We start from the raw sequence: 16,198 nt of genomic DNA on the forward strand, positions 1-16,198 counted from the left end.
TTTGGGATCCCTGGGTGGCTCAGCAGTTTGGCACCTGCCTTCAGCCCAAGGCCTGATCCTGGAGTCCTGGGATCGAGTCTCACGTTGGGCTCCCTGCATGGAGCCTGCTTCTCCCTCTGCCTGTGTCTCTGCCTCTCCTCTATCTGTGTCTCTCATGAATAAATAAATAAAATCTTAAAAAAAAAAATTTAGTTTGTTTTGCTTATACTATGGAATTAATAGACAGTATCTTAAAAAGAGGCAAAATAAATTACATTACAGTATAAATGTAATCTCTGGAATAAAAATGGGAAATTTATTTATTTATTTATTTATTTATTTAGTTAGTTAGTTAGTTAGTTAGTTAGTTAGTTATTAGTCTCTTTTTATTCTTTTGGTAATCTCTTCCAGAGCTAACTACTTCCATCTGTAGGTGATGAAATATAAGGAATCCACTTCAAATGTTGGTCCCACTATGAGCATGGTCTTTCCCTTTACTTGAACTCAGAATTAAGACTTTTGGTTCTTGTTTTTTATATTCCAGTCCCATAAATAGCTTTCACTGTACAAGTTATCTGCAGGCACTCTTATGCTTTCTAGCAGTAGTCTACAATAAGGCTCTAGCTTCTTCAGGACACTACACAAGATGGATTTAAAAATGTATAAAACTAAATAAATAAATAAATAAATTTAATTTAAAAATAAAAAAAATAAAAATGTGTAAAACTAACAGGCATTCTCTCAAATGAGTTTAAATGCATTTCATTTTTAGACAACCTACATGACATGTTTTTTTCCTTAAAAACAATGCCTCCACTCCAAATAAATCAAAGTCAAAATAAATAAAGAGCTCAAGATGACATCAGTCCCATTTGTCTAAGTCCTGGTGTTGTGTGGATGAAGAGCAGCAGCCAGTTAGGACATCAGGTGATACATCCAAAGTAACAGTCAAGTTCATTAACATTTTTTCATTTCTAAACCATCCTTAAAGAAAACCAGATATGGGGTCACACCATCCTCACAGTAGTCCAGTAGTGCAACCATGCCATCTGGATTCATGTTTTCACCAATAAAGAACTCGTAGTTTTTGAAATTAGCAAGGACGTGCTTGATTTGTTCTGCAGCCCCTCTCATAAAGGGCTTTACTCTTTCTGGCCTCTGTTCTTCAAGTTTGCCTTTGATTGATTTCATATCATCTTTGATGCACTTCTTGTAGGCTTCTTTTGTGAAGCTGGTTTCCTGCAAATGATGGTTCCTGACAACATCAACACCAGTGATTACTGTGTTTTTGGTACCTTCGCCCTCCCGGCCTTCAGCGGAGGCATTTCCACCAATGAACAAGTCATCAATGTTACCCCCTGTCCTACTGACCATCTTCCCCTCCACCTCCAAGGAGAGCCTGTCCGCGGTCTCTCGGATCTTGTAGATGTCGGAGAACATCTCATCTCATCAAGGCTGATGAGGCCCGGGTAGATGATCATGACCCTGGCTGGAGGGAGACGAGGGCGGCGCTGGCTTTGCAGGAGCCGGGAGCTCTGAGCTAGCGCGGAGCAGCGGAGCGGCACTTAGGGGGAGGGGGAGCGGGTAGGAAGCTCGGAAACTTATTAAAGATTAGAACTCACATCATCATAACGAAAAACAAACACATAAAATTTAAAAATTTAGAGAAAGCGAGAGTAATATTTACATATATGCTGATTATATCAATGATGTAAATAAGAATGGCTCACCTATTAGAATTATTTCCAGGTTGTCTTCCAAAGCAAAAACCAGTTCTATGCTATAGTCATAGCTGATTAGGAAATATTGAGTATAAACAAGTGACCAAAAGTACATAGGTAACTCCAAACAAAAGGAAAGTGGAGTTTTCTCTTATCAGATAGGCTAGATTTCAGGGCAAAACACTGAATGGAACAAGCTACCATTCACCAAAATAGTTATGACACGCGTGCACGTGTGTGTATACCAAATAGAATGTAATCTTTAAAGAGTGAATGATCTCAGTGCTAATTAAAATGTTCAAAATACATAAAAAATTAAGAAAACTTCAAAGTGATTTCTATGAAATGAATTTAATTGATACCAAGACTTTTTAATTATTGGAAGCAATTGTTACTTTGGTGATTACATTGCAAGGATGGCAAAGAGATTTCTCTCATTGGAGCATCTTCAATATATTGGCAATGGTGATGGAAATTTTGTGTTGAGAAGGATTCTGAGAGTATATCTAGGCATAGTGAATATCTTCATCAAGTGATATTTTCATCAGGAAAAAAGTAAGGTATCTTTGGTCAGATAATTATAATTCCCTACTTATGATTAAAAAAAAAAAAAAAAACCTGGAGCAGCGCGGGTGGCTCAGCGGTTTAGCTCTGCCTTCAGCCCAGGGCCTGATCCTGGGGACTGGGGATTGAGTCCCACGTCTGGCTTCCTCCATGGAGCCTGCTTCTCCCTCTCCCTGTGTCTCTGCCTCTCTGTGTCTCCCATCCATGAGTAAATAAATAAAATCTTAAAAAAAAAAAAAAAAGATTTACCTACTTTAATTTTACTGAATTCTAGTCCTGAATTAGGAATTGATACAGTTTAATGAATAAGCAAGTCATGTATAGCACATTTAGCAAAACTACCAAATTTGGATTTCAATGTGGGTTTATATACATACTGGACTAACTGCTTTTAAAAGTTCTATTCCGTTATAATCACTTGTACATACTACCAGAGTTTAAAAGGATGAAACATTTGATACTGGTTAAGAATACAAAATCTGAAATACAATCCCTGCTATTTAAGCCTCCCTTTACTGGCTATGGAACCTTGGACATGTTACCACTCTGCCTCAGTTTCCTCACTGCACGGTAGGGATTATAATAATATTTATATCACACAGTTGTAGAAGATTAAAATGAGTTAATATTTATTATGTTCCTAAAATAATGCCTGATATACTAAATACTATATAAATGTGAATAAGATGTGGGGCACAAAACTGAATCCTTACCCTCACAAAGATAGCTATTTTGTCTCACACTTCATTACATCAAACTTTTCTGTGTCAAACAATCACAGGTAACTATCATAGAGAAAGGTAAAGGTATTTATAAATTAAACAATTTGAGAAAAGTATTATTTTTATTATTGATTACACATAGAAACATAATGCAGGTTCATTTGTTCAATAACAAAGTTATTTGATAAAATACTTCTACAAAACATAATTTATCAATGAGGGTTACTGAAGTCCTGGAAGCCTTTCACAATACATTTTATCCTACGCATATTATATCTGTTAAAATTTTAATCCTGGCATAAAATTAGCCCTATATGTGGACAAATGCCTTTGGCAAGATTGAATAAATTAATTTTAGAATAATATTATTTTCCCAGCTGTTTAAGAGCCATACATATTGCCTATGGAATATCATTTTCCAATGCATTTTACAAGACTTTAGATACACACATAATTTTAGCTGAAATTTAGTTTTACTAATTTTCATTACTGTTCAATGACAAAGTATGAGGTGTTATTAATATATTCTAATACTCTATCACAGTGATCAAAATATAAGGAAGTAATTTATAAAACTTATCCCTATTGTCTGAGATAAAGGAAATTATCAGGAAAAAATACACATAATAACAACCTAGAGATGTTGACTTAAGTTGTCCTTTCAATAAAAGGATCTCTTAATTTTTTTGTATTTTATTATAGTTCATGAAAAATGTCTGTATTACTGCTTTAAAAAAAGTGTGAATGAATACCTAGCATTATTTCATCCCCTTCTCATGACTAGAAATTAACTAAAAATTATTTATGTATGACCATCCCTCATTTCCCAGTTAAGTTACTGAACCTAGATTCCTTGGTTCATCCTTAGCTATACAGCTTTCACTTAAACTTCTTTTATTATTATCCAATTGACAACCAGAATCTCTCGTTTCCTATAGGGTTTCTCCTGTTTAATTAAGTGATTTAATAGTCCACACTGAAAAGCTTCTGCCTCACTCTGTTTTCATTAAAGAAACATTTCCTGATTGTCAATTGTATCAAGGAATATGAGGAAGGCATTTTTAAAAAGCCCCACAGTGATATCGGGAAGAGAAATACACATCAGTGAAACACTAGAGACCAATTAAAAGGCAACAAATCAGTAAGCCCATGATTATGTGGTATAATCAATATGCATGAGTATCAGGAGAATGAAAAATTAGGGAAAATAAGTCTGGGATGTAATTAGGCCTAATTACATTCTCTGATAATAAGCCTGATTGTCCGGTGGTGATTTTACATTTATTGTTTGAGGTCGTGAGGATATGGTTTACCCATTATTCATTCCATGCAGTAAAGACATTGCTGCAAAGGATTACCTTAGTCACCTAGAGAGTGCTCTTGATATTATTTCTCTCCCTGTGGCTAGTAATTGATATATTTTTGAGTTTTGAGTAAATGCTTTTGTATGTCCCTGTTATACATTTTTTAATGTCAAATAGAGATCATGTACACATAAGATCATTATGAGCATTATAGATTTAAAAAGTTAGCCATTTTTATCTTTTCATTTTAACTTTGAACTAGAACAACACAGATTAAAATGTATTTTTCTCATTAAATACAAACAGTAATGGAGGACCAAGAACTGATTCTCATAAAGAAGAAAATCAATAAAATCTCATTACCTTTAGTACCTTTTAATTTTTGTCAAATAAGTAATATACTTAGATTATAATAAACAAAGAAAAAGTTTAAAGTAAGCCAAAATTTCCAGTCTTGTCTTCCCCTTCAAAAAATAGGATTCCATGTGAATCTAACTTTCCAGAGTAAGGGCATTATTAACATGTAGTAACAATGTTACTACATGCACAAATCATAGATGTACTTTCATGTTACATGTATTGCACATACAGATTTGCAACTTTTGAAAAACTGCATATGAATATGTATAGATGATCTGATTTTAAAAGCTCTGTCCCATTTTATTTAATGAAACTACCACCATTAATTGAACAAATTGAATAAATTTGCTATTTATGAACACTGGTTGTTCCATGGTCTTTTTGATTATGACAAAGAGCTACTTGTTAACATTTTTTATCCTATATCCTTCACTATTTATTTAGGTGTATTTATTCACAAAATATATATTAATATATCTGTATCTCTATCTGCCCTGAAGTAAACGTGTTTGGTTAATGAGAAAGCAAAGTTAGGTGTTCTTTTGTTTGTATTTTCCCAATTATTTCTTTGAAAAAAGAATATAATTTTGTACTTCTGCCAATAATGTCTAGTGTCTTGTTTTGTCTTATTATATATTTTAAGTCATTTTAATATTTTATTTAGGTGAAGAATAATACCTCTTTGTTATTTTATTTTGCATTATTTAATTACGATGAGATTCAAAACCTTTCAAATTCATTTTCCATTTATATTTTGCTTTTTCTTAACCCACTTATATATTGAGTTTCAGTCCTTATTGATTTATAAGCACTTTTTGTATGTTAAACAAATTTAGCCACTTAGCTTTCATATTTTTCTCAGGTTCCTGTTTGTCTTAAACTTTTTTGTTAATTATTTTATTTGGAAAAATTTAACTTGTATAATCAAATTTGGAAGCAGTTCATTTTTAGAAATAACATTTTCCCTTACAAGCTATACTATAGCTTCATTATAGCCTTAAGCTTTACCATAAACAATCCCTTTACTAATTCATGACAAAAATAACAAAAGACTACTCAATAGATATACAATTGTTTATAGTTACATTTTGTATATTGAAAACACACACAAAATTGTAGGCTTGTTAGTGTTTTAAAGTTACAGAAGTCCAGGGCAAATTGACACACATGACAGAAAACTATGCCAATTACTGAATTTTGTAAATTAGTGAACAAGCCAGCAAAACAGGATTAAAAATGAACGAGACCATAAAATGTACTTTGTTCCTTTATCCTGGCAAATGTATTTCAGTACCAATTCTTTGATAATGCTTCAGGGTAGACTAGTAAATTTCTTCTAACACATTTTGTGAAAATAGTTTAGTGTGAATGATAATGAGGTCTCACTCCAGTTCTTAGCTAATGATTTGTTGCTGAGAAATGGAGGAAGATGGCTGGATATGCAACGAGAATGATGGGGTTTGCAAGCTATGGAAATGATACTTAACAAGTTTCCCTTAATGGGGGAACTATTTTATCTTTTTGGAGTAGGATGCAATTTCAAGGCTGTCTGTAATTTTAAAAGCCTATAGTGAAACTGGAGTGTCACTATAACTGAAAATGAAATATTAATGAATGAAACATACTTAGTTGCAATAACTAAATATATCTATGACTGCAGAGAAAAAAAGTAACACAGCAGATGAAGGAAGTATATTTACAAGGGCTAGCTCACAACTTGATATTCAACACCTTTTCTTGGTCTTTCTATAAATTGACTTTGTCTCTCTATTTCCATTTATATGATTTACATAAGAGTACCTGTATGAGGTTTGATACAATATGTTAGAAGTTCATAAGGAAAATAACTAAACAAACTTAATTTTGATCCAAATTAGAGTTTTAGGGAAAACAGTTTATAAGGTGCTCTAGGGTATGTATCACCACATGATTTTGTATATGATTTTGCAAAACCATAGTTTGGTCATAAAAAATTTCTGATGAGGGCAGAATTAGGAGGGATGCTAACAAAAACCAGACTGACAAATAGTATGCTACACCGGCAAATTATGTGATGTGGGAGCCGTGGTTTTCATCCATTCCCTGTTTCCTGTTACACTCATATTTAGAATATATCAATCAGTTCCTTAATGGAAACAGGGTTATATGGGAATACCAATTTCCTCAAATTTCTAGTCCTTCTCCAAATACCAATATCTCAGACTTCATCTTTTGAATAAGTGGTACATGGATTCTTAAACTTTCCCCTTCCCCTCCTTTTTCCTTTCTTTTTTCTTCCTTTTCTTTGCTCTGCTTTCCCCCTATTTTCTTTATATTTTACTGTATTTTAATGCAGTAAATACTTGAAAGGTGCTAGGAGTCAAGAATTCAAAGATCTATGAATCCAAGATGGATGAATGCATGATCCCTTGTGAGCATATCATTTAGAGGAGGGATTTACATTCAGGTGTGCCAAGACAAGGACATTCATAGCTCATTCTTGCTTAGTCAATGTAATTATAATAGAACTTTCTTTGACTTTCAAAAGTTTCCCAATAGGAAAGATAAGTTATGTTCACTCTGGGTGTTGAAAATACCAGAGTCTGAATCTTTCTCTACTTGATATTCTTTCAACCTGGGCTTTTACTTCTTTCCCCTCCATTACTGCAACCTCAAGAGACTTATCCACAATTTAGTTCAAGCAAGAGAATTCATAGATATTAAATTTTCAGCAATGAATGGGAAATTTCCAACTCAATAAGAATTCACTTAAAATTTTAAGAATTCAGCAATCCCTAAATATAAAAGTAATTGTTCCATTAGAAATGTTGAGATTTACTTATATTTAACTCAGAAAAAAATCAATAAATTATATAAAGAAAAACACTTATTTCATGGTTAGAGTTCTAAAGGTTGTCTTCTAATTCCCTTTAATATGTTAATTGCCTGTGGAATCATAACATCTTTTTGTTTGTTTTATATTTTGTTTTGGTTTCTTTTCACAATTTGATAGAAACCAGATGAGAGAAAACCAGAAGGGACCATTGAACCAATTTTCACTAGTTTTTTTGTCTAACAAGTTCAGGTTGATAAATATAAAAAGTAAGGATAAATATAGAGTTCTTATTTTTGTAAAAGATTTTATTTATTTGATAGAAAGAGAGCACAAGCAGGGAGAGCAGCAGGGAGAGGGAGAAGCAGACTCCCTGCTGGGCAGAGAGCCCATCAAAGGGCTTGATTCCAGGGCCCTGGGATCATGACCTGAGCCTAAGGCAGACACTTAACTGATAAGCCACCTAGGTGCCCAAACATAGAGTTTTAAAAGAAGATTCTATTAGGCTTACACAAGGATTAATTCCTTTTATTTGAGCAATATTAGATATTTGAATTGAAAAAATATTTTGGATACATTTCTGATTAGTTAGACATGTGCTTCAAAAATATATATAGTTAACTCTTGAACAATAGGGGTTCAAACTGTGTGGGTCCACTTCTATATGGATTTTTTTACAGTAAAATACTTTAAATGTATTTTCTTTTCCTTATGATTTCCTTAATAACACTTCCTTTTCTTTAGCTTCCTTTATTATAAGAATACAATATATAATACATATAACGCACAAAATGTGTGTCAATCAAATGTTTATATTATTAGTAAGGCTTCAAGTCAACAGTAGGTTATTAGTTAATTTGGGGAGAAGTCAAAGTTATACACAGATTTTCAATTGCGCAGGGGTCAATGTTCCCAACCTCCATGTTATTCAAGGGTCATCCATATACTTCAAGGAAGTTATGATGAATAAAATATCAAGTGATGTTAGGTAGTGCCCTGGGCACAGTACTCACTTTCAAAAGTATGACTGCTTGCTAATTATCCATAAACACTGAAGACAGATTTTTTAAAATTTAATTGCTTATGAGATACACAGAGTGGGAGAGAGAGGCAGAGACACAGGCAGAGAGAGAAGCAGGCTCCAGCAGGGAGCCCACCATGGGACTCGATCCCAGGTCTCCATGATCAGCCCTGGGCTGAAGGCGGCACTAAACCGCTGAGCCACCTGGGCTGCCCTGAAGATGGATTTTACTTTACTGATGGAGAATGCTTCAGACTGCATCTTATTTAACATGAAATGCTGTCTCTATACACCTGTCTATTACACGCAAAATCAAATATTATTTACATTCCTCTTAGGAGAAAGATTTCATTTACCATAGTGTTGTGGTTTCTTGGATTTATGTTTCATTACTTTTCATTTGTCTGGTTAGATATTGTCATTTATAATTTTCAAAGTGGGGTGCATAAGGACAATAAAATCTCAGACTTGGTTTCTTATTTTTAGAGAAGCAAGAAATGCATATTAATCACTAAGCCAAAAGTGTTGTAGTGTTAGAATAAACACATCTAGACCACTATTGATTTATACAATGGATTAGACAGGAGAATCATAAAACTTAACTGAGCTTGGAGAAAGCAAAAGTGGAGTCAAAGACAAAAATGGATTTTCTCAGACCGAGATGGCATTTATTTCCTAGAAAAAGTCAGAAGGAAAAAATACAGAAAGAAAAGCTGTTCAACCTACAACCTACAACCTACAGTAAAGAAGGCACATAAACCTGATCTTTGTTTTCTTCCCTGGGAAATATTTAAAGGAAAAAGATTAGTTTCACTGTGTCTATTGTGGTTCTATCAAATCTTGTTAGTTTCATAACATGAATGTAATGATAGACTTTATGAGTCTATAATTTTATATAAAGATGAAAGATTGCATTTCCTAATTTTAGTAAATCAAATGCATTTTTATTGGATACGTTATATATATATATTAAGTATTTTCTCCCCATTCATTCATTCTTTTTTTTTTTTTTTTTAACTTTTATTGGTGTTTAATTTACCAACATACAGAAAAACACCCAGTGCTCATCCCGTCAAGTGTCCACCTCAGTGCCCGTCACCCATTCCCCTCCAACACCCGCCCTCCTCCCCTTCCACCACCCCTAGTTCGTTTCCCCGAGTTAGGAGTCTTTATGTTCTGTCTCCCTTCCTGATATTTCCCAACATTTCTTTTCCCTTCCTTTATATTCCCTTTCACTATTATTCATATTCCCCAAATGAATGAGAACATACACTGTTTGTCCTTCTCCGATTGACTTATTTCACTCAGCATAATACCCTCCAGTTCCATCCACGTTGAAGCAAATGGTGGGTATTTGTCGTTTCTAATTGCTGAGTAATATTCCATTGTATACATAAACCACATCTTCTTTATCCATTCATCTTTCGATGGACACCGAGGCTCCTTCCACAGTTTGGCTATTGTGGCCATTGCTGATAGAAACATCGGGGTGCAGGTGTCCCGACGTTTCATTGCATCTGAATCTTTGGGGTAAATCCCCAACAGTGCAATTGCTGGGTCGTAGGGCAGGTCTATTTTTAACTCTTTGAGGAACCTCCACACAGTTTTCCAGAGTGGCTGCACCAGTTCACATTCCCACCAACAGTGTAAGAGGGTTCCCTTTTCTCCGCATCCTCTCCAACATTTGTTGTTTCCTGCCTTGTTAATTTTCCCCATTCTCACTGGTGTGAGGTGGTATCTCATTGTGGTTTTGATTTGTATTTCCCTGATGGCAAGTGATGCAGAGCATTTTCTCATGTGCATGTTGGCCATCTCCATGTCTTCCTCTGTGAGATTTCTCTTCATGTCTTTTGCCCATTTCATGATTGGATTGTTTGTTTCTTTGGTGTTGAGTTTAATAAGTTCTTTATAGATTTTGGAAACTAGCCCTTTATCTGATATGTCATTTGCGAATATCTTCTCCCATTCTGTAGGTTGTCTTTTAGTTTTGTTGACTGTATCCTTTGCTGTGCAAAAGCTTCTTATCTTGATGAAGTCCCAATAGTTCATTTTTGCTTTTGTTTCTTTTGCCTTCGTGGATGTATCTTGCAAGAAGTTACTGTGGCCAAGTTCAAAAAGGGTGTTGCCTGTGTTCTCCTCTAGGATTTTGATGGAATCTTGTCTCACATTTAGATCTCTCATCCATTTTGAGTTTATCTTTGTGTATGGTGAAAGAGAGTGGTCCAGTTTCATTCTTCTGCATGTGGATGTCCAATTTTCCCAGCACCATTTATTGAAGAGACTGTCTTTCTTCCAATGGATAGTCTTTCCTCCTTTATCGAATATTAGATGGCCGTACATTTCAGGGTCCACTTCTGGGTTCTCTATTCTGTTCCATTGATCTATGTGTCTGTTTTTGTGCCAGTACCACACTGTCTTGATGACCACAGCTTTGTAATACAACCTGAAATCTGGCATTGTGATGCCCCCAGCTAAGGTTTTCTTTTTTAAAATTCCCCTGGCTATTCGGGGTCTTTTCTGATTCCACACAAATCTTAAAATAATTTGTTCTAACTCTCTGAAGAAAGTCCATGGTATTTTGATAGGGATTGCATTAAACGTATAAATTGCCCTGGGTAACATTGACATTTTTACAATATTAATTCTGCCAATCCATGAGCATGGAATATTTTTCCATCTCTTTGTGTCTTCCTCAATTTCTTTCAGAAGTGTTCTATAGTTTTTAGGGTATAGATCTTTTACCTCTTTGGTTAGGTTTATTCCTAGGTATCTTATGCTTTTGGGTGCAATTGTAAATGGGATTAACTCCTTAATTTCTCTTTCTTCAGTCTCATTGTTAGTGTATAGAAATGCCATTGATTTCTGGGCATTGATTTTGTATCCTGCCACGCTACCAAATTGCTGTATGAGTTCTAGCAATCTGGGGGTGGAGGCTTTTGGGTTTTCTATGTAGAGTATCATGTCATCGGCGAAGAGGGAGAGTTTGACTTCTTCTTTGCCAATTTGAATGCCTTTAATGTCTTTTTGTTGTCTGATTGCTGAGGCGAGGACTTCCAGAACTATGTTGAACAGCAGTGGTGAGAGTGGACATCCCTGTCTTGTTCCTGATCTTAGGGGAAAGGCTCCCAGTGCTTCCCCATTGAGAATGATATTTGCTGTGGGCTTTTCGTAGATGGCTTTTAAGATGTCGAGGAAAGTTCCCTCTATCCCAACACTCTGAAGGGTTTTGATCAGGAATGGATGCTGTATTTTGTCAAATGCTTTCTCTGCATCTAATGAGAGTATCATATGGTTCTTGGTTTTTCTCTTGCTGATATGATGAATCACATTGATGGTTTTACGAGTGTTGAACCAGCCTTGTGTCCCAGGGATAAATCCTACTTGGTCATGGTGAATAATTTTCTTAATGTGTTGTTGGATCCTATTGGCTAGTATCTTGTTGAGAATTTTGGCATCCATGTTCATCAGGGATATTGGTCTGTAATTCTCCTTTTTGGTGGGGTCTTTGTCTGGTTTCGGAATTAAGGTGATGCTGGCCTCATAGAACGAATTTGGAAGTACTCCATCTCTTTCTATCTTTCCAAACAGCTTTAGTAGAATAGGTATGATTTCTTCTTTAAACGTTTGATAGAATTCCCCTGGGAAGCCATCTGGCCCTGGACTCTTGTGTCTTGGGAGGTTTTTGATGACTGCTTCAATTTCCTCCCTGGTTATTGGCCTGTTCAGGTTTTCTATTTCTTCCTGCTCCAGTTTTGGTAGTTTGTGGCTTTCCAGGAATGCGTCCATTTCTTCTAGATTTCCTAATTTATTGGCATACAGCTGTTCATAATATGTTTTTAAAATCGTTTGTATTTCCTTGGTGTTGGTAGTGATGTCCCCTTTCTCATTCATGATTTTATTAATTTGAGTCTTCTCTCTCTTCTTTTTAATAAGGTTGGCTAATGGTTTATCTATCTTATTAATTCTTTCAAAGAACCAACTCCTGGTTCTGTTGATCTGTTCCACAGTTCTTTTGGTCTCGATATCATTGAGTTCTGCTCGAATTTTAATTAACTCTCTTCTTCTGCTGGGGGTGGGGTCTATTTGTTGCTTTTTCTCTAGTTCCTTTATGTGTAAGGTGAGCTTTTGAATTTGAGATCTTTCCAGTTTTTGAATGTATGCTTGTATTGCGATGTATTTCCCCCTCAGGACTGCTTTTGCTGCATCCCAAAGATTTTGAACGGTTGTATCTTCATTTTCATTAGTTTCCATGAATCTTTTTAATTCTTCCTTAATTTCCTGGTTGACCTTTTCATCTTTTAGCAGGATGGTCCTTAACCTCCACGTGTTTGTGGTCCTTCCATATTTCTTGTTGTGATTAAGTTCTAATTTCAAGGCATTATGGTCTGAGAATATACAGGGGACTATCCCGATCTTTTGGTATCGGTTCAGACCCGATTTGTGACCCAGTATGTGGTCTATTCTGGAGAAAGTTCCATGTGCACTTGAGAAGAATGTGTATTCAGTTGAGTTTGGATGTAAAGTTCTGTAGATATCTGTGAAATCCATCTGGTCCAGTGTATCATTTAAAGCTCTCGTTTCTTTGGAGATATTGTGCTTAGAAGACCTATCCAGGGTAGAAAGAGCTAGATTGAAGTCACCAAGTATAAGTGTATTATTATCAAGGTATTTCTTGAGTTTGGTTATTAATTGGTTTAAATATTTGGCAGCTGCCACATTCGGGGCATATATATTGAGGATTGTTAAGTCCTCTTGTTGGATAGATCCTTTGAGTATGAGATAGTGTCCCTCTTCATCTCTCACTATAGTCTTCGGGGTAAATTTTAATTTATCTGATATAAGGATGGCAACCCCTGCTTTCTTTTGAGGACCATTTGAATGGTAAATGGTTCTCCAACCTTTTATTTTCAGGTTGTAGGTGTCCTTCTGTCTAAAATGAGTCTCTTGTAGACAGCAAATAGATGGGTCCTGCTTTTTTATCCAGTCTGAAACCCTGCGCCTTTTGATGGGGTCATTAAGCCCGTTCACATTCAGAGTTACTATTGATAGATATGAGTTTAGTGTCATCATATCTATTCAGTCCTTGTTTTTGTGGATTGTTCCACTGAACTTCTTCTTAAAGGGGAATTTTAAGAGTCCCCCTTAAAATTTCTTGCAGAGCTGGTTTGGAGGTTACATATTCTTTCAGTTCCTGCCTGTCTTGGAAGCTCTTTATCTCTCCTTCCATTTTGAATGAAAGCCTTGCGGGGTAAAGTATTCTTGGTTGCATGTTCTTTTCATTTAGGACCCTGAATATATCCTGCCAGCCCTTTCTGGCCTGCCACGTCTCTGTGGAGAGGTCTGCTGTTACCCTAATATTCCTCCCCATAAAAGTCAGGGACTTTTTTTCTCTTGCTGCTTTAAGGATCTTCTCCTTATCTTTGGAATTTGCAAGCTTCACTATTAAATGTCGAGGTGTTGAACGGTTTTTGTTGATTTTAGGGGGGGATCTCTCTATTTCCTGGATCTGAATGCCTGTTTCCCTTCCCAGATTCGGAAAGTTTTCAGCTAGGATTTGTTCAAATACATATTCTGGCCCTCTGTCCTTTTCCGCGCCCTCGGGAACCCCAATTAAACGTAGGTTTTTCTTCCTCAGGCTATCATTTATTTCCCTTAATCTATCCTCATGGTCTTTTAATTGCCTGTCTCTTTTTTCCTCAGTTTCCCTCTTTGTCATCAACTTGTCTTCTATGTCACTCACTCGTTCTTCCACCTCGTCAAGCCTCGTCGTTAGGACTTCTAGCTTGGATTGCATCTCATTTAATTGATTTTTAATTTCTGCCTGATTAGATCTAAATTCTGCAGTTATGAAGTCTCTTGAGTCCTTTATGGTTTTTTCTAGAGCCACCAGTAGCTGTAAAATAGTGCTTCTGAATTGGCTTTCTGACATTGAATTGTAATCCGTATTTTGTAACTCTGTGGGAGAGTGGGCTGTTTCTGATTCTTTTTTTTGAGGGGTTTTCCTTCTAGTCATTTTGCTCAGTGCAGAGTGGCCAAAAACAAGTTGTATTGGGAAAAGGAGAAAAAGAGAGAGAAGGAAAGAAAAGAGAAAAAGAAAAAAGAGAAAGAAGAAAAAAATAGGGGAAAAAGAGAAGAAAAAGAAAGAAAAAGAAAGAAAGGAGAAAAAAGAAAAAAGGGGGGGTGGGGGAAGCAATCAGAAATCAAGAAGAAAGAGAGAAAAAAAAAGCACAAAACAAAACAAACAAACAAAAAAAAAAACAAAAAAAACAAAAAACAAAAAAAACCACCGGGGAGTATCTTCCGATTCTGTGTAGTTTAAGTCCCTTGACTTCCCTTGGAACTGGTCCGTCTCGCTGGTCTTCTGGGGGAGGGGCCTGCTGTGCTGATTCTCAGGTGTTGGCACTTGGGGGAGCTGCTCTGCCCCTGCCTGGTGCAGGGCTCAGTGGGGGTTGTTCACCCCGTGAGGCCCCGGGAGGAAGCCACAGTGGCGGGGGCAGCTCTGGGACCCTGGATCCAGCCCCCGCAGTAGCTCCGGGGCTCTCCGTCTGCAGGGCCTGGGGGCTCCGGGGCGGGGCCGCTGATCTGCTCAGTTCCAGGCAGGAGCGTCCTTGCTGTCCTGGGCCCTCCCGGCCTCTGCCTGTCCCGGGGGAGGCCGGATCCTGGGCTGTGTCCCGGCGCCCTGTGCTCCGGGGCCTGCGCTGTTGGATTCGCGCTCCCGGCGGTGCAGCCCCCTCCGCGGAGCCGCCGCCCGAGCCCCTCAGAGCTGTTCCCGGAGCCGCGCAGCCCCCTCCGCGCGGCTTCTTCCTCTGCGCGAGCCGCCGCCGCTGAGCTGTTCCCGGAGCCGCGCAGCCCCCTCCGCGGAGCCGCCGCCCGAGCCCCTCCGAGCTGTTCCCGGAGCCGCGCAGCCCCCTCCGCGGAGCTTCTTCCTCCGCGCGAGCCGCCGCCGCTGAGCTGTTCCCGGAGCCGCGCAGCCCCCTCCGCGGAGCCGCCGCCCGAGCCCCTCCGAGCTGTTCCCGGAGCCGCGCAGCCCCCTCCGCGGAGCCGCCGCCCGAGCCCCTCCGAGCTGCTCCGGGCCCCGCCGAGCGCTGCAGCCCTTAGGGAGCTCGGGGCACTCTCCGGGGCGCAGTTCCTCTGTTACTGTCCCAGGGAGCCCGAGGGCGTCCCCGCCCTCCTGGGGATCCTGCTCCACCTCCCGGGGAGCCCCTTTCCGCGGGGAAGGTTGGTGCAGCTCCTGCTCCTCCGGGACGGGGCTCTCCTGTCCTGGGGACACTCGCCCCGGCCTCAGCCCGGCTCCTCGCGGGGCCCCTCCCCCTCGGAGGCCTTTTGTGTCTTTATCTCTTTTTCCCCGTCTTCCTACCTTGATAGAAGCACGAACTCTTCTCACTGGAGCGTTCCAGCTGGTCTCTCTTTAAATCTCAGGCCGAATTCGTAGATTTTCAGGATGATTGGATGGTTTTCTAGGTAATTTGCTGAGGACCAGGTGACCTGGAGACCCTACTCCTCCGCCATCTTGCCCCTCCCCCCCATTCATTCATTCTTAAGTGTATTTATTCATAATAAGAATCTACCACATGTGTACAATTAGGTTCTGGTGAGAATTGCCGAGTGACTTATGGTTACTGACTTCAAGGAATTCACTGTTTGTTCATTGCTTAGCAAACTATTTGTTATTCCAGGTCTTTTGGCTTGGAAAAAGTCAAACCATACTTGTTTCA

General features: G+C 38.1%; 1 pseudogene; it reads right to left on the bottom strand.

Moving 5' to 3' along the window:
- Positions 1 to 936: 936 nt before the first annotated feature.
- LOC121501364 lies at positions 937 to 1,460 on the bottom strand (annotated as a pseudogene).
- Positions 1,461 to 16,198: the final 14,738 nt, after the last annotated feature.

Source organism: Vulpes lagopus, chromosome 1 (genome assembly GCF_018345385.1).
Source record: "Vulpes lagopus strain Blue_001 chromosome 1, ASM1834538v1, whole genome shotgun sequence".
NCBI lineage: Eukaryota > Metazoa > Chordata > Mammalia > Carnivora > Canidae > Vulpes > Vulpes lagopus.